The sequence below is a fragment of the Triturus cristatus genome, chromosome 8, assembly GCF_964204655.1.
Source record: "Triturus cristatus chromosome 8, aTriCri1.1, whole genome shotgun sequence".
Lineage (NCBI taxonomy): Eukaryota > Metazoa > Chordata > Amphibia > Caudata > Salamandridae > Triturus > Triturus cristatus.
The window spans coordinates 835,074,276-835,100,562 of record NC_140591.1 but is presented as its reverse complement, the minus strand read 5'-3'; the positions used below and the strand labels follow the sequence as shown (position 1 = coordinate 835,100,562).

At 42.8% G+C, this 26,287-nt stretch overlaps 1 protein-coding gene across 5 annotated transcripts in view; it reads right to left on the bottom strand.

Moving 5' to 3' along the window:
• Nucleotides 1–26,287, bottom strand: part of MCF2L (MCF.2 cell line derived transforming sequence like) — a 927,044-nt gene that overhangs the window by 796,846 nt on the left and 103,911 nt on the right. The window lies entirely within an intron of this gene.

The window sequence follows — 26,287 nt, the reverse complement described above, 5'->3', positions numbered from 1 at the left end:
GCCAGTCAAGATGGCCGCCTGAGCCGGGATTTACATGCATCGTGGGACGGCTTCTCCGACAACTGAACCCTCCCTCGCTGTGCTGCTGCTCATGAGCTGATGAATTTGGTGTAGTTGTGCTGGATGAGCATGGTCATATCTTTGGCTAATTTGTTTGCCTCCTCTAGCCTCCGTTATTATGCCTGCTTGTTTCTGCCTCACAACGGCCCCCATTTTATATTGAGCGTGCACTTCAGCTGGAGTTCTCCCTCTCAAGGTAAGATGTGAACATTGACTCTTAAAGAGGCTTTTCTTCATTTATTACTTTTAAAATATCCCATGGAGGATTTTAATCCCCATTTATGCTTTTCTCTTGGATATTGACTCGGCTGCATTTTCTAACAACATTAAATGCGGTGCTCCATGCCTGAAGAAAACATTAATGTTCATTCTTACAGGAATTGCTCCTTTGACTTATTCTATATTTTGTGTTTGGATTGCTGTTTATGGTGTTTTTTTTCTTCTTCTAAATCTGACCACTTCCATTTTCAACTAATTCCATCATTTTTTGGACCATTTCTTGTGTAAATTGATAACTCCTTTGGGTTTTATTCATACCTTTGCTCTCTGCATAGAGGTGTTTGGTCAATTTTTTATACTTTGGTGAAAAATTATGTTTTTCAACATCATTTGACATTTGGGGCTCTTCAGAAAATATTGAGAACTGTATGGGAAAATTAAAGAAACATAAACCGCAGCTTCAAACTGTGCCATCTGTTAACAAGTTATCACTCTGTTCAAAGCCTCACACATTCTCTTTTGTGAGTATACCTGCTGCACCAAAATGGCTTCCTCTACCTCACCTGCCTCAAAACCCTGTCATACTGTGCCTTCATCTACACAAACGAGTCGAGCAGGACCTGCCATCTCCTGTTAAACCACCTTCACCTTTATCTCTTGGCTCGTGTTAGATGAGATACAGCCATTTTTTGAAGAAACCAACCTGCATATGCAAAGTCTTGACAACAAATGGTCTCAGAGGGAAACAAGAGTTTCAGCTCTGAAGCAGTGTGTTAGTGATGTTCAAGATGAGCTAAGTAAAATCTCGACTTTGGAAAAGCAAGTTGCTCTTTGAAGGCACATGCCGAAGACTGAGAAAACAGAAATATGCGGAATAACCTTAGTCTTTATGGCCTTCCTGAAGGTCTTGAAGGTAATGACCGTTTTATTTATTGCTTCTTTTTGCCCCAGTTAATGGGATTGTCTGCCTCCACAGTGTTGAATGTTCAAAGAGCACATCGATTGGGTCAACGTCCTCCTCTCCATTCTTCCTCACCTAAACCCAGAGGTGTCACTCTTTACACCCTTGAATTTACTGATTTACTGAAGCTGCTCAATGCAACAAAGGCTAAAAAAAAAATACTCCAGCCGGGAAGTAAACTTTATATTTTGCAACATGTCTGAAAAGCTATGACAGCCAAACGGAAAGAGTTTCTGGATCTTTGACCACAACTTTGCTCTTTAGGGGCTCAATTTGGACTATTCCAGCTCTGTCTTATCAAGGTGACTTTCAAGAATAAAACATCTTCTTACACATCTCCTGCGGATCTTAGAGACTTTCTTCGCCTTCATACAGCCAGCTCCGTGGATACCTCTGGACCTTCTGCAAGATGATTGCCACTAATGTTTTCTTCTACAATGTTTATTACGGACTCTTGTGTTTGTTCATGCAATATCATAATGTTACTTCCTGTGAGTTTTGCATATTTGGGTTTTACTGATTAACATTCTTTCTTTTTTATAGGTTCCTTATCATTTAGTGTATTGTTCCTTGTTTCGTTCCATCCGTCCGTCGATACGTTTTGATCCCTTGCTGTGCCGTCTTTACCCTGTGCTGTCATTGACCCCATCCTATTGTTCATCCTTATCAGGAATGTTTTTACAGTCGTCATTGTTTTGACATGTTCTGTCTCTTTTTTCCTGATTTTCTGGTCTCTTCTTTCCCTTGATCTATCGCTTGTCTTTTTTCCCCTATTCTTCCTGCGTCCCTTTCTAATTTTTTCCTTGTTTGTTAGACTTTTTATCGTAGAAGACCATATGTTTGTACAGATTGTTGTGTGTTTTACCATTCCGAGTTGTCTCTTGGAATGTCAAAAGGATGTATTAATCAAATTAAAAGGCACAGAAGTTTTTCACACTTCGCTAAATATAATCCTGACCTTGTCCTCCTCTAGGAGACCCACCTTTCTGAGCCTAAGGCTTTGAAACTTAAGCATGGTTGGGTGGGTTCTGTTTTTGTTTCTCCTGCCTTTGCAAAAAAGAATGGGTCATGATTCTTTGTCATAAGAAATTAAAGTTGGTAACTATTTCACAGAAATCCAATAACGAAGGAGATGGCTAATTGTTAAAATTATTATTAATTATATCCAATTAATCATTGGTAACATTTATGGCCCTACTCAGTAGGCCAAAAAGTATAATCATTCCATTACTACTAAGTGTTTGCAGTTTGATGAGGAGTTATTTATCTTGGGTGGTGACTGCAATCAAATAATGGATTCCTTTATTGATCGTCAATCTCCTGTTAAATTTATACCCCATAAGATGCATAAGCAATTCCGTTTTCTTATTACTCAACGTCTCCTGGGGGATTCTTGGATACTGTGTAACCCTTCTAGTAGAGAATATTATTTTTTCTCTCCACCTCATGGCTCCCTTTTTAGACAAATTTTTGTTTCTAAACTGCTCTATCAAAACCTTATCAGTTCCACTATTGAACCAATTGTGATTTCTGATAATGCACCAGTTATTACAGATTTAGACTTGGTCCAAGCACATTCAAAATCTAATAGATGGAAGTTTAATAACTCACTTTTACTAGATCATGTATTTTCGTCTTCTTTCATTAATTTTACAGACACATTTTTCAACATTAATGTACCCTCTGATATCTCCTGTCAATTACTATGAGATACATTTGAAGTGCCTGCCCGCGATCACAATATTGATTTGGTCTCCAAGAAGGAAAAATTGCGACTTAAACTGCACAAAACCCCGTTGTCAAACATTAAATGCCTAGAACATAAATATTATTCCTCCTCTTCTGCTACTCATTTGCACTAACTTGTTCGTGCAAATTTGAAATTAAATAAAACCTCTACGGACAAAGTCACTTCTATTTTACTATACAGTAGCACCTGCTACTATGGTGATTGCAATACAATGGGAAAACTTTTAGCCAATTATTTAAACATACGGAAACAGTGCCACACACTTGATTCCATAACAACTATCAAAGATAATGATATTTTAGCTGAGTTTGTGAAGTACTACAAATCTTTATACTCTTCTAAATATCTGCCCCATTTATTTCAGATTGATAATTATTCATAGGAAGTTAAAAATCCTAATAGTGGTCTTGTTAATTTTTCTCCCCTAGAATCTAATATATCTTTTTCAGAAGTTCTTCGGGCTTTCCAATCTCTTAAAAAAGGTAAAACTCCAGGAACAGTCTGGATTTATTAAAGGCATGCTTGCATCTGATAATTCTAGGTTATTCTTCGATGTACTGAATAAAGCTCTCTATCGAATTCCTTGGTGGCCATTTCTATAGATGCAGAGAAAGCGTTTGACCATATAGATTGGTCGTTTTGTACTTAAATCTTTGTCTTGGCATGGACTAGGTCCCAATTTCATCTCCCTTGTTTCTTTACTGTATCAATCCCCCATGACTTCTGTTTTTGTTAATGGGAAGATATCTAGCTACCTTTCCCTGAAAGGGGGGTTTGCCAAGTTTGTACATTGTCTTCCTTTTTATTTATATTAGCTGTGGAACCCTTTTTGTCTCAGATTAGAAGTAGCACAACAATTGTTGGTTTCCGTTATGGAGCTATGCACCTGAAATTTTCTGCATATGTGGATGATATACTTATTTTTCTTTCTAACTCCGATTCTTCAGTGCCTTCCTTACTTCATGAAATAGCTCAGTTTCTTTGGTCTGTGGTTACAATATAAATGTTTTAAACAACTGTTTTTATCCACGAGTTGTCACTGGAATAAAACGAAAATTAAATATTCAGGCATTAGGTTTACTTCTTCCTTCAAGGACTCTATCAATGTGAATATGAAAGGCTGTCTCTATAAGGTTGATAAACTCCTTTCATTGTGGAATCCTCGATTTTCCAGATTTCCGCTTGTAGCGTAAAGCTTTCTGTTTAAAACAAGCTCATAGATGGGTTTCTTCATTGTGTTCCCCATTCTCTCCCTTGTGGCTAGACATTGAGTGCTACTTCCTTTCCCCTTTTTCTCCCATAGAAGCCTTATCATCCTCCTCTAACACTTCTATCATAGCTTCTCCACTTTTTAAACATACTTCTAATTTACGAAAACCTTTTTGTCAGTCTCCATCTATGACTCGTGACTTTTTCCTACAATCTTCTCTTTGGCATTATAATCTTATCACTATTGATAATAAATCATTATTCTGGAAGTCCTGGTGACAAAAGGGCATAACAAGGGTAAAGGATTTATTTACTGATGATGCTCCACTTTCGTTTCCTCAATTTCAACAAATGTTTATTTGTCCTTGCTCTTTTTTGTCTATGTACCTGCTCCTCATCAATATTCTTTTTGATGTGCTTAATTAGTTACCAAATTGTTAGTCATCTTCATCTCCCCAACCCTCCCATTGCTCTATTCTGTCGTCTATTTCTAAGGCATCACTTATTTACAAACTTTTGTATTCTACGCTTTCAAGTCCTATAACTAAAGTCGAAAATCAATGGGAAATCGATTTGGGTTGTACCTGGACTATCCTTTTCGGGAATAAGATATGAGATAGAATACACAAAATTTCCAGAACGGCTTCAGCATCACAATCCTTGTTCTTGTTATATCATCGACTTTACCTTCCCCCCTCCATCATAGCTAAATATTCCACAAATGCATATCCCATATGTTGGTCATGTGACCATACGAAGGTAGATCTTGCACGTCTCTTATTCCACTGCCCTTGTACTGCTTCTTTCTGGAGGATGGTTTGGTCACAACTTTCTTTAATTTTTAATTTCAAATCTACCTTATCGCCTTTGATACTTTTTCTTGGTATTTTATCTGAGGCATTCTCACCGTATATTGATAATTTAAAGCTATTCGATCTCATGTTTGCTTTAGCATTTCGACAAATTACACTCTATAAGATATTTTTGATGAACATTTCCAATTAAGCTTGGTGGTAAAATGTTTGTCATTATCATAGTTGAGATACTGCTTTTACGTCATTGTATTTTCCCTAAGGTAACAGGGAATTATACTGGCTACCTTTAACTTCATTTGTAGATATTGCTGTTCATAATTATACTAATTACATTTTGTCAGAAAACTTTAAACAGTCATGAGGTGTTTATATCTCTGCTATGGTTTATCAATATTATTGTTCAACATTTTTTGTATGGTTCTTTTTAATTTTTCTGTTTATATTACATGAAGTGTTTACAAATCGGTGTTCTCCTAAATATCCTTTCCTTTTCTTCCCCTCTGGCCCTTTTTTCCTCATATTCCTTAGAAAATGTTAAACCGCTTCTGTTCATATGCAAATGTTTTGTATTCCTAAAACTTATGTTTGGCCTATTTTTTAATGGTTGTATTATTGTTTACGTTAAAAAAGCAAGGATAAAACAAACATACAAGTGCTATACAAATTTAAAAACAGTTAACTTCTTTGTTGGTGCTAATGATTGGTCCATATTTAAAACCAGGCAAGGTGCACACAAAAACAGCGTTAGAGGAGGCATACAAGGGGTAAAAACAATTGCCTTAGGTTGGGAGGGTAGGGGTATCAAGGAAAGTACTTTTCAGTCAACATCTCCACATTAAGTGTAGGAAGCGGGAGACAGCGAAAGCAATGCAGTTGGGAGGGGTTGGACTTAAGTATCCTTGAAGCAGTTCTGAAATTCCTAATGCCCAGGTTGCTGCATAATGGCAAGATCCATGCCCTCCTAAAGTCATTATATTGCAGACAGAAGATGATCAATACATTCCCTGGTCTCAGGGCAAATGGGCAATTCAGATCAGCTTCGAAAAATTGGCGACGCCACTTCAGAGTAACAGTGCGGAGCGGCAACGTCCCAATCTGAAATTTAATGAATTGAGACCTGAAGAGAGGGGGCTCAATGAGGTCAATGTAGGCCTCCAAGCATAAGCATCCATGGATTTAAAAAAGCTGCAGTCAAGGTACCCACCCTCCCAGATCTGTGGAGCCCTTCATCAACAGAGTTCCAGTACATGTTTTTGAGTGTGAGCTTGGAGACACTGCATGCAGACTCAGGATGCTTCCAAAGGTTCACATGCCCAATTTCTGTTGGACAGCATTAAATATATCGCCCTAACATGGAATCTCACCGTTCCCCGGGCTCTTGAGGATTTCCTCAAAGCCCAAAAGAAAGGACACTAATGCCTCAGGGGACCATATTATCCTCTAGTACAATAGGGGGCTGAGTCTAACTCTGTGAGTGAGGGAGCGATCTGGGACCAAGGTCTGACAGAGCGGGACTAGTGGAGTGCTGGAAGGGAGATTGGTGAGGACTCGCAGAAAATGATTCTCCACCAGCTCCAGATCACTAACGTTTTCATGCCCCAGAGTTCCCCCTCCATATAAAGACCCCCCCCCCCCAGAGCTTGTAAGCTATATATTTGTAGTGTAGGGAATATGGGACGAAAGCTGGAGCACTGGAGGTTCCTTAAGATACCACCTTAAGTGGTTTGCCCAGAATGTTCAGCCAAGGCCGGGATCTGAACTTAGGGTCCCTAGTTTCAAGGTCAGTAGGAAGTGTCTTTAGTTTACATCCCCTCCCATCTCCAGAAGAGATTAAGTCCAGTAGCTCCAATTGTGATTAAAAAAGACTGGAATTCTATTGTGCAATTTATGACAATAACCATTGTTCCTTAAGTTATCAAAAGCAGCATCTAAATTGTCTTGCGTAGCCACAATAAATGTTTTATTATGATTTATCACTAGGGTAGTAGGCTGCTTTAAGAACTGACACCTTACCCATGGAGAAGTTGAGCATAAAAAGTTATTGTCCTGAATGCTGTTTATATTCTATACATATCCGTAATACTTGAGATAAAGAGACTTGGTCTGCTGGTTAAAACTCCCAATACAAATAATTTATTTTACGGTGTTGAGGGACATATACACTTCTTAGCTACTCACCTCACCAGGTTTGGGCTGATTTAAATTACATAACAAGGAGCAAGTGATCCAGCTGTCACCTACACCAAGTAAGTACACTTAATCTGTAACTTGGAGAAACTCTGAGGGATGTTATATTTGCTTTAAACCTCAAACTCCGAACCTGTTTTAGTGGCATAAACCTCTAGTGTCTTCTGTACTCAATGATTTGGTGGGTTTCCCAAGGGTTTCTGCTATTTGCCTATGAGGTTACTGACCCTCCCAAGCCCTCCTTATGGAACGGGATAATATTAAGTCACCTAGAGGACAATGTTCTTTCACTAAATTCCTAATGACAAACACACTGTCCTACCAGACCTGCATTTGGTCTGGAAGCTTGTTTGTTTCACTATGGCAACATCCCAGCATTTGTGGGATCCTGGAACTTACACATAGACTAAAATATAAGCATCTGCTTCACACCATGCTTCCTTTGTGGTATGGAAAGGGTCCCTCTTAACAAGGACATTTTTCTAAAGAGCCAGAGTACACATCCCCACTAACTTAGAAACCAAGACATTACATAAGTGAAAATCCCCTTGAAGAAACATTTTCATCTCTGTAGCACGGTCTAGATCAGGGGTCTTCAAACAGGGCCCCTTATGGGGGCCTCAGGTCATCCCAGGGGGGGCTCCGGGTCTGACCAAAAGAAGCATTATGCTAAAAACACAGCTTTGTTTTCGGCTACACAAAATGAGCAGCAGTAAGGGATGGGCAATTACACAGCAGGTAGAATCTTTTGTTGTTTATATCCTGGTTGGGAGAAGGTATCGAAAGGAAAGGGACTCCAAATATTCTTCTTTACCCCCACTTCTAATATCCACACTGGTATCTGGTAATTACACGTTAGAAAGGCCTGCCTGCCCAGAATAGTATGTTTGGCAATCATGTAAAAATGCAATCAAATGCAACGGATTAGAGTGACCAACTGGCATGGGTGCAAATTCAGGACAGTGAGTGTAAAAATTCAGGACAAAAGGTTAAAATTCAGGACAGAAGGTCATAATTCAGGACAAAATTCCAGGACAAAGGGTACATTTTACAGACACATCAGAAGAGGTCACGCAATATTACATAAGTAAATAGACAACCATCACAAGCACAAGTCAAAATAAGTTTGTATTAGGTTGAGAGAACCTTCCACTGCATCTGTTGTGTGCCTGAGTGAAACTTAAATACCTGGATGCACCTGGGTAACATGCGCTCAAAAGAAACTTCCACCCCCCCCCCTCCCCTGATACCCCCCCACCCCCGCCCCGAGCTTGGACCCTGGTGAGGTGACTGGAGCCCATAAACAAAAGCAGTTTGCCATACCCTGGGCTTTGGCAGGAGGAGGGTCAGCAAATGCTGTCACTGGCCCATTATCATTCTGTATGTGATAATTAGACCAACATACAGAATGATAATGGGTGGATAGCAGCCTGTGCCAGGTAGGGGAGGGGCAGCTGCAGGCCACTGATCACAGCAGGAGCGCGAGCTGACACCTGCAGTGAGAGTTACAGAACTCCCAGGCTGCTTGCAGGGGGCAACTGGCTCTAAAGTCCGAAATTACAGACCAAAGGCGTCCGTGAAAGAATTCTTCACGGACAACCGACAAGAGGCCCAAATTACGGGCAGTCCGTGAAATTTACGGAACGTTGGTCACCCTACAACAGATACAGAGCCCAACTGCAATGATTAAATAAGTCTAGACATGTTTAAACATTGCCAGTTTATTAGAATAATTGTGAAAAAAATTTGAGTGGGGGCCAGATTATCTTTTTTCCACGGGGGGGCGTGGCATTAAAACGTTTGTAAGGATCTAGACCAGTGGTCTTCAGAGTCTGGGCATCTCTGTGTCTTCTAAGCAGGGGAGAGGATGTGGTCCGTCGGCTTAAACTGCCGACTTTGGTGCAGGAAACCAGGGTTCGAGCCTCGCGGTTGCGTCCACATCCTGTGATTCTGGGCAAATCACTTAATCTCCCCGTGCCTGAATATGTAATTTAAATACGGTGCTCATGTACAGCGCTACAATACCTTCGGGTCGAGTTCGCGCTATATAAAAGATGCAAAATAACAAACAAAAAAAAAAAGCACTTCATCCTTCTCCACAATGACACTTCAAACACGCACTCTGAACATTCAAAACGGTTCTGGTTAGCCGTCTAATCAGCTTGCAGCAATTTAGAACCATGAGAACAATATAGCAGAGCAATATTGCATTTACAAAGTATGTATATGGCTTAACTGTAAAATGCAGCACTATTTTCACCCCTAAAACCAACACAGCCGAATCAGGCAATACAACGCAAAGCAGTATGGAGAAACCCATTGACTAAAAAGCCTCTTCCCATGTACAGCACCCTGCCTGGCGCACACTTACTATATACAATGTTCATTCTCTCTGTTGACATGTTAAAACACGGAGCACTTTTAATTGCAAGCACAGCAGCTGTTTTTCCATTAGCACTTGTTCCGGGAAATTATTGCTCCAGGCACAGACATCATGTAGGCAAACAGAACTGTTACAGGGTTTTTGATCCAGCTGTGAAATAGGAAATGTAAGTGCAGGCTAATTTTAGTACAGTGGGTTCAAAGGCGTTGTTGACTCACTTGGTAAAACAGATTTCAAAAGGACAATTGAGGAATGTCTTACAATTTACTGTAGTATACTATACAGGGCTTATGAGCTTGGGTCGCTTTTATTCTGTGAAACGTCTGCTCTTTCGTGCGAACTGCATTAGCAGCAATATACAATGTTCTACAAGTATATTCTATTCCCACCGAATTTCCCTCAATACCCCAGATTCATCCATCCTCTGTTTCAAGGGCCTTTCCAGAGCTTTATCAGTCACAAGATTGTTCTTCCTGTTTTCGTCACAGCCCATTGTCAGCTCACACAGTGCTAAGGACGTGCTTCACAGGGCATTATTTAGAGTTTGCCGAATGGGATACTCAGTCACAAACACGGTGGATGTCCCGACTAGCCTATCCACGGTGGATGCCCCGACTAGCCTATTCCATGCTCGTTATAGCCAATGGTACTTGTAATGTGGTGGGTGGAATATTGGTCACATTTTGACAGAGTATAGCCTCCATCAAACTCCAAGTAAAGCCCAAAGTCTGTTCATGAGATGAGGCAACAAGCTGGCGAGGCGAAGCTCTGCTGGAGAAAATGGCTGTGCAAGAAACTCTCCTTGAGGTTAGAACAAGCCACCCCTCTTCATCACAGGCCGTGGGCAAAGACGTCTTACCACCCTGGGAAGCAGAAGGAACCTGACACCAAGAGCTGCGCACATTCTGTGTGTGATCAAGCACAGGCGGTGTGTGGTAGGTCCAGGGAGTGGGTGGGGTTGTGGCAATTGATGAGAAGAAGCAAAAAGGAACCCAAAAGGCTGGGTACAGACACCATGGGACAAGAGGTGACAAGTGCTGAAGGGGGGATTCCAGGGACCAAGCAGGCAGTGGAAGAGGTCGCCCAGCCAAAGACATAACATAAAGCATCCAGTGATGGCTCAGGGTCCACTGACACAGCGGAATCAGACTGCATGCAGGACGGGTGGCATTAGGTAGCATCAAGCTACGACAAAGCAGGTATCCGCAACACAGGTGGATGACTGGGCTGCACTTAACTTTGGAATGGCAGCAGATTTAACCAAAGTGTCCAGTGAAAAGTTGACTACGCACCAAGATCCAGTGTTTACTGAGTCTGCTCGCCTCACTCTTGCAGAGATCAGCCAGCTGAGAAAGGGCAACAGCTAAGCACACCATGGAGGGAGGCCACTGCACAGTGCACAGGAGTGGCTAGGCAAGTGGAACAAACAGCCAGACACAAACTGCTGGATGAACTATGGAAAGCCAGAAGCAGGGAACAGCTCAAGATATGGCGGTTAATGTGAATAATGCAATAACGTAGCTAGACGTTTGGCCACCCGTGGCGGTCCCTGCATTTGCCGCCCTGCGGCAGCCACATGTAAAGGGGGGGTGCTGGCGATGACTGTGTTTGCTGCCTTGAGACGGCCACAGGTAAGAGCGACAGGGCCGGACTGGCTGCAGCGGGCACCGGGCGTTTCCCCGTGGGCCGCCAGGGTGGTGGCCGGTTTTGGGCCCCTGGGGGGCCATTTTTGCAGCATAGCTGCAATATCAGCCCCTGTAACAAAATCGGTCGAAAACAGCCCTGGCAAAAAGCTCGGCTGCACCCCCAATGCCCCAGGGCCGAGCACTGTGCCAGGGCCGGTTTTACTTCCCAGTCCGGCCCTGAAGAGCAAGGGGGGAGGCTGCCACCCCCAGAACTCGTGCCGCCAGGGCTGGACCACCCCCATGCTACAACACTGGAATTAGGTCTCCACAGAGTGTAGTGTTGTGAGACTGTGGGCTAGGACCCTTGCAGTTCTGGGTGGTCTCACCCACACCTTAACACTGTCTAGCAAGTTATGCAATTCCTCTGTTATTAATGGTTATGACATAATGAGTGTGCAGTGTGTCATTGTATGCTGAGGAATCAAGACGTCTGTTACTGAGCTCTGTGTGTGGCGTATTCATTTGCAAGCTCCCGGACTGGGGAGGGCGCTGCACAGAGTAACAATGGAAGCATGGCAAGCGAGGAGAGTGACATGAAAGGGAAAACACTGGACTAGAAACAAATTATTGAAACGGATAAAGCGGCTGCGAGCACACACATTAGGGAATCATTGATCAAACACATGGTTGGAGCACTGAAGCACCCGAAAGGCAACATGAACCTCAGGCGAGTGAAGACATTGCCACTGGTGCTGTATGGCATGAAATCGAAGGCAGCAAAGCAAAGTTTCATAGGGGGCAAGAGACAATGAGTGGGGAAGAACACTAAGGAGGTGGCAAAATATAAGCACTCCAGTGGGTGGGACACCAAGCACTGCACAACTAATGGTGAGCAGATGAATGCTTTTATGATATACTCTATGAAATCTTGGGGTAATATCTGGTTTTGGGGGAAAGGAGTGTGTTGTGACAAACCGGGGGGTAATACAGTGTTCAGCACTACATCTGGGTGACAGATAACAGTCGCAGCTACAGGTAGTTGTTCCCAAGTTCAGATTTCCCCACAGGCAGCACTTCAGCCGACCCCACCAATGAGACCCCTATGTAGACTTTAAGCCCTCAAGAACATCAACGGTGTGCCACATAATCACACTTGCACAACAATGGGCCCATAGTAAAAGCAGCAATGTTTGACTTGTTCTTTTCATGCAAGCACCTGACAGCAATGGCCACACCATTACCTGAAACAACTACATCAACACTGAGCTCTCTTCTGATTACACAAACAGCACACAGTTCTTGCAATAGAGCAGTAGAGGTCAGAGTGTTAGAGCAACACACCCAGCAACCCTCTTATGCACAAGTGATTTGTCTTTATAAAAGGGGGTGGCGTGTCTCACGGGCAGGATGGATAACCCGGTTGGTTGGGTAGCCCATACGTTTAGAAGCAACATCAACATGGGGGAGACAGTGGTGCTAATCGGGTGTCTGAGACAGGAGGGGAACTCTCAAGGGGTCTTCGCTATGCACTGGATCCCATGGAGCTGTGGGGAAGGAGAGTGATGGCATGGCCCGTGTCAGAGGGGCCTGGCAAGCGAAATTCACCAAGCCACCCACCACTCACCTCTGCAGAATCTGATTCCAGAAAAGTCATTCAACAAACACAATGCATTCTTAGACATAAATGTATGTTTATCAGATTTCTGGCATCATCTAACTACACCAGGAATAAAAGAAGACTGTGAAATCCCAGCTAACACATTGAGGAATACAGTTTGTGTTCATCACAGTGAAACAATCTAATGGGAGGGGATCTTTCTGAATTTTGAATGGGATGATCAGTAGAAATTTCATAGGGTACAGTAGTCAATACTGGTAGACTTAAATCCATATTATTCTATCCTGCAGCCAGATAAGCAACCAGACTCCCGCAAGAAAATGGTAATGGGTTCACCCTTGGCTGGGTGTAGCAAAGTAGTCATCATGCAATATATTTGTGGATCAGATCCGGTGTAATAAAAATTGGAAGCCTTACAAATCAGCGAGGGAATAGTACAATAATATAAGCAAGCATTTGCAATGCAAAAGGTCTTGCATTTGCGAGAGCTTGAGCTATTGGAGTTGGAAATGACAATACCTTTTATTTATGTGTGTTGAAAATCTGCAAGCGATACATAAACATGCACTTTGTCCGTATAGTTGTTCCTTACGAGAAGCAAGACTGGCAGTAATCACATCTCTTTTACTGCCAGCCATGCATCTTGTAAGCAAGGACTATAAGTAAAAGTGCATGTTTACACACCGCTTGCAGGTTTTAAAAACACATAAATATAAGCATTGTAAATTACAATGTCAATAGCTCAAACTTTCGCAAATGCGAGACCTATTGCATTGCAAATGCTTGTTAAATTTACCAGTCTAGCTTTGCACTCGACTATGCACATCAGCTCATATAAAGGTAGTCTGTTGCCCATTACCTGTTGCCAGACTTTTTAAAAAAAATGTAAATTGAGAAGCAGGATGGACAGTGGGATGTGGGGGGAGGGTATAAATTAAGACTGAATCCAGGTAATAAAGAACACGTAGGAGATAGAGAGCAAGGAACACGTGCATTCCAATGGAGTGATAAATGGTACATAAAAAAGAGGCCCGTCAAGTGAGCAAAGGGAGAATACAATTCCAGTCACAACACTATCAGACCGAAATGGTTAAAGACAGGCAAAAAGAGGAACATGGAAGGAAGCCATTGACTCTATAACAAACATGTGAGATAGGCAAGAAAGCCATCAACGATAAGCAAAATCCCACTTTAAATATATGTTATATGTATTGGAAGCAATAGTCTTTCCAACACACAGCTAAATTGATCTGTGCCTGAGACCTAAAAAAGCAGACACATCAAAAGGATCCAAAAACGTGACAATTTCATTGTAATCGGTGCAGAGCAGTGTTTTACAACTGCCTATTTTGGACTTTTAACATACCAGCAGTTACATGAACCAAGACTCTGTCGAGGAAAGATCATGTTTATCTTAAAGTCGTGGAACCCTATGAAAGGAAGTGGTGTTTTGTCACTTGAAATCATTCTATCGAAGATACACACATACACATGCACGCACTCACGTACACACACCTCTGAATCCACACACCCCACACTCTTCATGAACACACAAACAGGCAACTATTTTAAATAAAATCGGATTAGACAGACCCCAGTCTGACTTATTTGTTCACCTCTAAACACATTTTGCTCACACACGTTTCACTCAAGCTTATGTGATTCAATGAAAGTTGAACACATACAATCATAAGACTATTTAACAAATTGGGAGGCGACCTAAGGCATTAACAGAAAAGTGAGCCAATAAAAATGTTGAAACTTAAGTACTCTGTATATAGTTTCAGTTTTGGGAGCGCGTGCATCCCGGTCAAACAGGCAGTCATTGTGTTCCACCCTGAAGCATTGGTGCTACTGAGGTATAATGTCCACCACAGATGTTTTCATTGAACCGGATTATCATTAACTGCTACACTGCATTGCTTACCAGCTAACACCAAGGATACCACTTCTAACAAGGAGTGACGTGCCAAAAGACGACTGCTGCATGGGCTGTGTGTGCTCGGAGGGTGGGGGGAGGACTTATAACGCACAGGGGATTCAAAACTGGGAAAGCAGCGATGCCAAAAGCATCAATAAAGATCATGAAAAAGTTCTTACACACAGGAGATAACAACGGGGAGCGTAAGTACACTGTACTTTACCGGTGCTCCTGAGCCCTCGCAGGAAATGAGCTCTCGGCTGCACGAACGAGACAGGAGACAGGAAAGAAGAACGGCACTGGAGTTGACCAATAGTAAGCAGGAGGCGGGAATAGAGTGGTTTTATAGATTACTACAGGTCTTGCAGACAGCGCATGCGCTGTCAAGGCTCGACCTAAAAAGAATGAAGAGATGCTGGACATATCTAATTGTTTAGGACTTTTGGTCTCTGACTTGATTCTCTATACACTCTAATCCTGGCTTTATGCAGTTGCTGTATATTTGTAGCATGCCGTTAGAGTAGTGGTCCCAAAGAAATGCATTTAAGCACTCTCCATGAATTGTATTTTGTAACTAGACATCAATATTTGATATTTGTTCTTAAATGGCTTATAGACTTGTACAATATTCACCAATTCAACTGAATATGGAACCTTCTTGGAGCATGCTCCTACTAAACCTCTTAGTATACCATGCCCCTAAAGCCTGCAATGATCGCCACTTCCCATCTGAGCCATCAGCTCCATCCCAGGGTTCTGCAAGAAACTGAAAACCTGGCTCTTCCAATAGGCCCAAGACTGGCCTGCACACCCCTCGTAGGTGCCAGGATATCTTTGCGGGTGACATGCGCATCATACATCTGTCATGCAACTAAGCGTAATGTTACATAACGTAGCATAACATATAAGCAAACAGTATTTAGGTAGTAAGGAGGTAGTAACGAAGAGAAAACTTATTTCACAAGTTTGTACCAGTTTTCAATAACCACAAAGGAAGATGAATAACAAAAAAGAAAACGGGAAGGAAGAAAATACAACTGTGATACACTATAATGAGATTTCACCTTGGCTCACAGCTGCATCTCACCTCCAGTTCAGTTCCCAACTTTACACATGTGCAATTATGCAGAAGCATACGCAGTTTTGAAAATCTATTTAGGAGATACAGATTAACTAATTTTAGCCATTATCATAACTCCACATCCAATAAACCCATAGAACCAGCATGAAATAATCAAATCTCAGTGTTATATATATTTTAGAAATATAACAATGTTATTGTTAAATATCAGCTTGCCAGTTGCTTAAAATGTATTTAGTCAACAAATAAATACTTTTTATTTTGGATGCATAAGTGGTAGAACTGGTATCCTTGGCGTGGTATTTTTCACTAACTTTTAGCCTTCAACCTTCCTGTTTTGCTGACTAAGTTTCTGCTGGTTTTAGGACTCTCTGCACTTTACCACTTTTAACCAGTGCTAAAGTGCTTGTGGGCTCTCCTTAAAACATGGTAGATTTGGCTTATACCCAATTGGCATATTTAATGGATTTGCAAGTCCCTGGTAATATAGCACTACCTGTGCCCAGGGCCTGTAAATTAAATGCTACTAGTTGGCCTGTAGCACTGGTTGTGCAACCCACTTAAGTAGCTGTATAAAAATGTCTTAGGTGTCCCATTTCAGGCCACGTGAGTAGTTTTTAAACTGCCATGTCAACCTGGCATAATAAAACTTTTGCTAGACCCAAACCTTTCTTTTCGTGTAAGGCACACCTAAGGTAGATCCTAACAGCCCAGAGGGCAGGGTACAGTATATCTAAAATGTTGGAGATTTACTTTTTAATTTTACATGTCCTGGTAGTGAAAAACTTAGATTTTTTTCACTAGTGCAAGGCCTATCTCTCCCACAGCCTAATATTGGAGTTACCTTGTAAGTGATAATTTCCAATTAGGAGCAGCAAATCATTTCATGTTTGTTGTCTTTGAAAGTATAATGAAAAATCATCTCTCATGGTGAAGCCAGATTTAAAATTACAATTTTGAAAATAGCACTTTCATAAAGCTGGCATTTTCTTGCCTTCGCCATTTAGACCCTCCAGTCTGCCTCTTGGTCAAATGACTTGGTATTGTTGACGGTTGGTATATTCCTTTTTGACAGCCACAAACAATAGGGAGCTTGCGTGTGCTAGGATTAGCCATAAATGGCAGGATGAGAGGGCAGGGCTGGGTGCAGAGCTGGGCACAGCTCTACTTATACTTGAATAGACTGTGTCCTGACTCTGCACAAAGGACTGTATACCCACTGTAATTAGTCTGGAGCCACAACAGGGTTGACAGGATGCCTGGGGACTTCAAAGGGAAACCTCTAGAAGCTTCTCCTACTTCAAAGGAAGGCTCATGTATAAAGATTGGAACCCAGACACCAACTCTTCATACACTTCTGGACCTGTGGATACTCTGCCCAGAAGAAGAACTGCTGTGCTGCTGAAAGGACTACCACTCTGCTGGACTCCTGCTCTGAAGAAACTGCTGTGCTGACCTGCTGCCCTCTTGCCTGGGTGAGAAGGACTGGACCTGCATCTGCTGAAACCAAGGACCCAAAAGTGACTTAAAGGGTTAGTTGGCTGGCCTCCTGACTAGTGCCTCAGGTACAGAAGGCTCCAACAACCTTGGACCCAGCACCTGGACCCTGCCAACAGTGAATCCTACCCTGCCTTGTGGTACCACCATAGTCCTGGACCCTTGGAAGTGGGCATGAAATTGCACTGCCGCCCCATCAGTGTTTCCAGCAGAACTATTGCATCTCCTCTGCTATGCGGCGCAACCCTGAGCAGAACAGACACATCTCCTCTGCTGTGTGGTAAGATTCTGAGCAGTACCACACATCATCACCCCTGCTGCGAGAGTTCTACCAGCGCAAGGACTCCTCATCAGCAGTTCCGATGCAGGCTGCAATGTCGATGTGCAGAGCTCGCCCCGACACAGGCCATCACATTACAAACCTCTTGTCAGCGGCAGCCTCAGCGACAGGTTCTTGATTTACAGCTCTTTGGAACCGATGCATTGCCTAGACTGTGCAACGCATCCTCGACAACGGATTTCGGATAGCAAGCTCTCACAATGGGATCCTTGATGAGGACTCAGGACCCCGCATCGCAGATCCATAGCTCCACGGAACTGATGCTGCACGACGTATTCTTAGCGTGGGACCTCGCAACGCTCCGCAACCTGGCCGGCTACACCGAGCCTCACAGGCACTTCACTCCATTGCAGTCAGCCTGAACTTGTGGCTTTGTCCGAGTCTAGCGCAACCAGATATCCACAGTTGGTTCTTTGTGGACTTTGGTGCTATTTTCACTGAAATCTTTAAAATTGCATATCTCCATTTCTACTGATTGAATATTTGTCATTTTGGTCTAGTTTTATTTATTAAACTGTATACTATCTTTCTACATTTGTGTTGGATTTTTACTGTGTTGTATTTTCACTTTATTACTGTTTGAAGTGCTGCATAATTACTTTACACATTGCCTCCAAGTTAAGCCTGACTGCTCTGGGCCAAGCTACTACAGGGTTCAGCTCAGTTTTATGTGGGGTTCGCTTGTGCCCCACTCTGACAAAGGTTGTGGCTGCTACTTAAGTAGGGTTTACCGCCCTCAACAAGTAACTGTGTTCATAAAAATGCTTATTGTAAGAAACAAAGCACTATTTTGATCTGAAATTCCATTGTTACATTTTAAGTAAATAAACGTTTGATGCCCAAATATCAGTCTGTCATTTTCATCAAGTATTCTTGTGTATTGCTGGATCCTATAGACAGAATGTGGCTTGTTGCCCAATTACAATCCTCAAATATCACAGAAGTTCAACATAAAAACATAATTCCACAAACACTATGCCAGAGAGAGTTTGTGCACATCCTTCGCATAATTCTATTTGTTAGCAATATGACCAGCATACCAAAAGCTTGAATTATACCACGGAATGCCACAGTTATGTTATACATGCTTGCAATATATATAGGATGGTCACCTTTTCCCAACGCCATCATGCCATACAACCACAATTATGTCAAGAGGGCTCACAATATGACATGGATAGGAACCACACGGTGACAACTGCTATTATACCAGGAATACCACAAATATCTTAGGTGTGCCCAGAATGCATGAAAAGGGTCACCAGAATGCAAGTGTTACCTTATGGCATGGAAGAAGCCAAATATGTGCATTCTGCCCATAATATGTAAAGAACTGCGTCCATTAGTCCAGTTCTACAACTAGGCCAGAGATAGCTAAAAATATGTTCAGGGTGTCTACAGTATAGCAACGAGTCTACTATTAAGTCAACACTACCAATATGCCACAGACAGACACAATTATGTTCAGAATGTTTCCAACATGGACTAATGGTGCCCCTCCTTGACAAGTATACCTGGCTATAGGCAGGGTGCCCATAATATACCAAAGAGAGCATCAGTATACCAGGGCTACCATAGCAACAGATAAACAGAATACAGATAATAATGACTATATGTCAAAGGTAGGCGGCCATTTTTTTGGGCATTGTCAACGATTATGACAATCCCTATCATATGTCCCCAATAGGCCACCATTATGCCAGGCATAGCCAGAATGTTGTGCGTGATGCTCATGATATTGAATAGACAGGCCACTCTTATGCCAGGGATAGCCGTAAAGTTGTCAAAAATGCCCACAGCTTATAAAGGAAGGGCCCCGACAGGCACATGGCCACAATACGCCAAGGCCACCATTAAAGTTGTCTTACCACAGCTAGTGTCTTTTGTAATAACATACCACCACAAACACACACAAGCACACAAACAGGGGCACAATCACACAGACATGCTCAATCACACAGCAGTGAGCAGGGGACAGACATGCGGTCGCAGGGGAAAAGCTAGCGACTGCAGTGATGGATCAACAGAGAAAGACTGTCTTGATGAGAGAGATAAGTGCACAAAGCAATGGTCTCTGCATACTCCAGAGCCTATCTACTCCTCTCATGGGCTGATCCAATGAAGGCTTTGCAAAAAAGAGGAGGAGGTGATGTCTTGGAATCTGAGCTCAGATACTGTCAGACCTGGATGTTTTTGCCCTAAACCCAGGAGTAGCTGCTGCATTTGGGCACACAGACAGCATGAAAGATAAAGATGGATAGGTAGAGAGAGAGAGAAGGAGATTTTCTCTCTCTCTATGAACTAGTCAGTGGGAGAAGAACGAATATTGAATTGAATTTATTAACTGTACAATTAATTAAAATCATTACAGTAAAAAACATAAAAACGAGTAGGTAAAAGAATGGTCACAGTAAAAGTATAGAGGCATCAGATAAAATTTTGTTGATGAATAAAATTTGGTTGAAGAACGAAAAGGTCTACAAATCTCCTCACCCAGCACCACCTGAGCTCTGCGTCAACCACCCCCTATAGGTGGGCCAGTCTGTGCTTTGGAGGACTTCAGTCTCTTGTGCCACAACCATGCATAATACATTTCTGTAGAGCCACGCTCCTAGGAACACTGCAAGCTGGGTACAAATCCTTAAAATATAACTTTGTTAATAGTGGATCTATTTTTCAGGATGGCGCTGCGATCTCTGTATTCAGGTAGGAAGAGTTAGGACTGGTCTCTTATGTGGGATAACTAAGCACATTCCTATCGATCTGCTGAATATGATATACATTACTATAAAACAATACATTTCATGCACTCCTCTTTCTCTGATCTATGTAAATAACAGATGATCCTCTTACCAACTTTAATGGTACTCAATGTATCGGCCTGCAACAGATGGAAGGCGGGGTTTCCACTAAGTGACATTCAAATCACTGCTGGGGTCGGTGATGCTAGGATTACTTACTGCTGATCTTCATTACTCCGAGTCACAGTCCTCACGGTTTCAGCAGATGATCTGTGTGCACAGATCTCATCCAAATGTAAAAACAAATGCTATTGGCCCCTCCCTACCCACTGTCATGATGACAGTTTCACATGACCAATAGAGGAGGGTCCATAGAAAAACACTTCATGATATAACAAGGCATCAGGCTTTATAAATCCTTTAGAATTTGTTACCACTTGCCAGCATTTCACTAAGGGGGGGGGGGTGAGAAGTAGGACTGTGACCAATAACACTATCACTCTTTCTGGTAAGTGATCAGAGCATTACCTTCCTCGTCCCAGTACTCACAGATTGAGTGTATACCCAAGCCATGTAAAAATATTGCCAACACAAAACCAATTTCATCCATAAACAGGTTTAGTAAACATCAAGACACCATTACTGTGCTGCTGAACCGAAAGTCAAAGAAACCACTTCCCCCATTCGTACCATGTAGTGTGAAATGAAACTTTGGGGAAACCCAAGCTGCTGCAACACAGATATCCTTCAGGGAAGCTCTCTTAAATGCTGCCCTTGAAGAGGACATTATTCTGGTTTAACAACTCCGGATCAAGAAAAGGATGGGAATGTTAATTTACTGGTAGGCTAAAGACATGGTCATTCTGAGCCATCGACTAAGAGTAGAAGGCCGCAGGCCGGTAACCCTTCTTTACTTATCCAAATGTCACAAATAGAAAATCTACTGGACGAACTGAAGCAGTCCTCCGTCGATTAATGCAAAGAGCTCTATGAACATCCAACAGATGCCAAAGAGATTCTTGGTCATTTTAAGGAGAAGGAAGTGCTTTTCTACGCCCCTGCATTATTGGTCATGTGACACTGTCGTCATGACAGTGGGTAAGAAGGAGGCAAGCGTTTTTCAATTTAGGTGAGATCTGTGTAAGAGGAGCAGCTACTCAATCCCTGAGGACTGGGATGAGGAAGACTGGGGAGGAAGGCAATGAGGATTAAATCACAGAGCCATCCTGATAACTTAATGCTCAATGGCTCCTAACATTGAAAACCTGCATATCCGTTTTCCTGAAGAGTAGTGCGTTAAGCATTCCTACTGAGATCGGTTTGTGGCTGCACGTAACAGGTCCAGATCCCTCCATGTGTCAACTCAGTGCTGCATCCCTCCATAGTAACTCTAATGAGAGCTGGTGGTTTGACTGGGTAATGATAATTGCATACAAACATCTTCCATGTAAATGGTATTGGTTGAAAATACTAGGTGTAAACTACAACTTAGTGGTATTTCTTATAACTAGGCAGGAGATGTGGCTTAGTGGCCACAGCTTTTAAAATAAAGAGGGGAGTTACCCCAATGTGCACCACACAGAGGGACGGGGTATCTATATTAGGAAAACACACCGAAGGTCCCTATTTAAAACTTATCCTAATTACTCATGGGCATAAAAAGAGGACTGTTATTTAGAACCAAAATAAAGAAATTTACTGAGAACACTGTGTGCCGTATCTGCACTTGAAAAAAATATTTTTGATAGAGTTTTTTCAAGTGCAGATTTATTTTGGTTATAAATAACAGTCCTCTTTTTATGCCCATGAGTAATTAGGATAAGTTTTAAATAGGGACCTTCTGTGTGTTTTCCCATTAGTGGCCACAGCTGCCAACTTTGGAAACTGGCGACCTAGGTTCGTATCCCAGGCTTTGCCAATGTCATTGTGTGATGCTCTGCAAATCACTTATTGTAGCTGTGCCTACAAATTATGAAATGTAATGTGTGAAATGTATTTGTGTAATCATCACTTGATGTACAAGATCATCGCCCAGCCCCCCATGTAAGGTACAGTGCTCCATTGCGTCCTAGCTAACTTTGTGCTGTATGAACACCCACACATGCACACAAACTCCCAGGCCTACGCAAGTGCATAGTACTACAGGGATGACAAGAAAGATGATGGTCAGTTTCCTCTACATTCGATTAAGAAAGTCAAAGATGCACCCGCCAAGGCCCTGCACAGGGATAAAGCTAAGACTCTGCCAGGGTTAAACACACACAGCGAGGCCAGATTCTAAGTGTGTGCAACAGTATACAACTGTTAGAGCAGAACCTCAAGACAACTGCATCTGCATGGTGCATATTCGTATACATTCCCAGATGTACTTACATTTCATGCAACGCAGCGTATCATCCAAATTTGCTGTGTTGCACGAGTCCGCAACCGCCCTTGAACCAAGAAACCCCATTTAAATTCTATCTCCCCCAACTAATTATCTTTACACCTCAATTCTTCATTAGGTAATTAACTAATCACCCTTAAACCTCCATTCGCCATTGAGTACTTTTCTGTCCTATGATTGGTCTCCTATCTCCCAATAGCTTCCCACATACCTCTGATTCAGGGCATTTTAGCTCACCATAAACCTACTTTACAACCTTTCGGCGCTGGTCTACTCATACACGAATCAAAACAAACGCAACACTCCTGTAACACCTAAACTGACAATTCCGCCACACAAAACTAATTCTGCCTTGCACCTTTGGCACAAACCTGGCTCACCTAACATTAATAGAGCCCAATAGTCACACACTGCAGAAAACCGCGCATCATACCTTCCCTGCACCTCACTTCCAGTCCCATAATTTCCCCATCCCCCAGGCAGTGTATAGTGGCAGTAAATGCCCCAGTCCCTAAATGAGCCCTGCCTTTATGAAGGGAATGTTTAAGAACATAGTGAATCGGTTCTATTGTGCATTGTTTTGCCTGCCCTGTCTGAAGAGGGGCGCAGAAAACCTAATTGCAGGTTCCATATATTAGGAAATTCCTATCTGAGGTTCAAATAACTGTTAGTGTTCTCTGAACTCATTGTATAGACACCGCTGTGTAATGAAGCTGTATTGTTAACCTTTCCTTCATTTGGTATCTGACTGGATTTTAATTACAAACTTGCTAAATTCGTGCAGCTCATTACACTGCAAGTAGAACTGTTCGCTGCTCTAACATATACCTGGCTGCTAAGGGGTCCCATGTCACGCACGAAACCGAGGTCCAGTCCCAGCTTTTTATCCAGCAGTCAAGCGCGCTGTACAACTTAAACCTTTCGGTGGAAATATCGCAAGCATGCATGAATGAATGAATACATGAATGTGTGCATAGAGCGCATTTACGGGGGTGGGGAAGGGGGGTGTTGGGTCCTGGCGCAGGAAGCATGTTCTCGAAAATCTCCTCAGTTTCGAAAATCAGTAAAGGTGAAGGCGTCGCGCGCGCACAAGGGAAAGGTGAAGGCGTAACGCGTGCACACGTCACACTTGTCAGTTTTTACAAAAAAAACCCACAATTTAATGGAGCTGCTTCGAGCGTCAAGCATCAAAATCACTTATTTATCAAACATGAAAAACAATACAAGACCTCCTAAACCTATAACTATTTATATAAACTACAGTTGTTACACTATATGTTAGTTCTCTTGCCCACACGCAGTTTTTTTTATCAACACGTTATTTCTTTTAGAAAATCAGAACAGACAATAATAGCAATAGCCAGCTTGACAAAGGTCGTTATAAATGAAAGCAACGCGCACTATTACGATCTTAAATACCTGCGCTTGTCTTTGCTACTGAATAGCAGCTGTAATAACATTCTAAAACATATGGTTATAGCGCCACCATTCGACCTGTTTGTGAAATAGCACCTATAAGCGACCATTAAGTCTGTGCCTTTTACGCCGGATCATAACAGAAAGGCCAATACCTGTAAACCTGTAGTCACGGGTGAACCGGTCGCTGGAGCTCAGAGTGGCAGTGGTCCCTGCTCAGCGCTCTCTGTCCACTCGAGCACCGCAGGACAAGGCGCCAAAAAACGTAGCAGACCAGCCCAACCCTTGGAGACAGCCGGGAGGCGAAGGCACTGGTCAGAGATGAGGTAGTGTTGAAACAGCTGCCCTACGTCATGCTGTCCTGAGCTGCAGAGTGGATTCAGGGGGGAGGTCTTGGAGAAGTATCATTTGGACACCGAGGAGCAGACTAGTGCCGGGGTGAGGGGTACAACAAAATACGCCCCTCTTTAGTGAGAACCTAGCCCCGGACCAGGGACATCTTTAGGATTTTGGGGGCCCTCGGCCAAACGTATTTCGTGGGCCCCTGTTCAGACCAGCTTTGAATTCATGATATCATTTCAGCTCTTTCATGCCTTCTTTGCGAAGGTCTCTGACAGAAACACTCGTCCAAATTCTAAATGTGTTTACATCTCATTTTCAGGGATAGTGATGGGAGTTTTCAGTATTCTAACACAGCAGCAGCTCACCAATATTAATGAAGATATTCTCTATGACACCCTCCTATTTCTCATATGCGAGGCCCTCTTTTGATCTACAAGAAACTTTTTATGGATGTTGCATGAAACAAGCACGTTTCTCAGCAGAATGTCTGTACTGGACTCTTACACATCACCCACATTAAAACTAAATTAAAGGAAAACAGGATTTAAAACAATCTGTTTAAGGAATATTCAAGGTCAATAAGGCAATACTCTGCAGGACAGAGTTGACTATCAGGGGGTCCCCAGAAAAACTGGAGCCCTGGGCCAGAGCCCACTTAGCCCATGCATTAAAACGTCTCTGCCCGAGGCAGGAGCAGGGCCGACAGCGCTGTTGGCTCCTGGTGCGACAATCATTTTTGGTGCCCCCACACTATATGACCGCCTCCTCGGATTCTCTTACGACCACTGGACAAAAGTGTCTCTCATCTCTCCAATCATAAGTTATTGCTAAACACAGCGCCCCCACGTCTCCCCGGGTCAGCGCCCAGTGCGGCCGCACCGGTCGCACTGCCCTAAAGCCAGCGCCGGGCAGGGGGGCCCAGAATAAACCCTGCGCATGTAAAAGCGTGATCTGGAAAGATGAGATTAGCGCACGTATATAACAAACATTTCGTTCATGAAAGATTTCCTGCGGATTTGAGATAGCTCCCCTCTCTCTACTCCACTTCCTGTTTTACATTTAATCAAGTAAAGGCTGGGGAATGCAGAATCCGATGGGAATGGGGGCGGGGGTGAACTCTTTCCTCGCTTGAAAAGCTCTGCAGCGACCTGCGTGAGGCCGATATTGTATATGTTCAACAATCTGAATGCATTCCTTGACAACTTGCATTTATGGCTATTTTAATCATATGTTTGCAAGTGTGCTTGTGGTCCGAGGCATGGTTTAAAGTCATTCGAGGTACCTTGAAAATCGCCAATTTAAAAGGAAAAGGCAAAAACGGAGTAATCTTGTCATAAAGTTTTGCCATATTTATTACACGCGAGTATGACGTCCAAATGCCCTCAGGACACCGCAGCACACCGTAATGCTGTATGCAGCACTTTGTAGGCAATGTATGCTAGACACCAAATTAACTGGGAGAGTCAAGCCAGAGCCGAGCCGAGAGTCTGGTTGGGCTCTTAGCAGGGTTGGATTGGGATTAAAAATCGGCCAGGGCACCCTAAAAAAAAGTGGCCCGCATTTGCATATTGCCTTTTCGCAAAACACTGCTTCCGCAAAATTTTATTTAAAAAAAAAAAAAGGGGGGGGGGTAAAAAAAATGCACGGATAAGTTTACCCTGGCAAAGCAAACCTGAAAACAAGTGGGGCCACTTCTGCTCAGGCCCCCTGCCCCCACTCAATAGTCATATATTAAT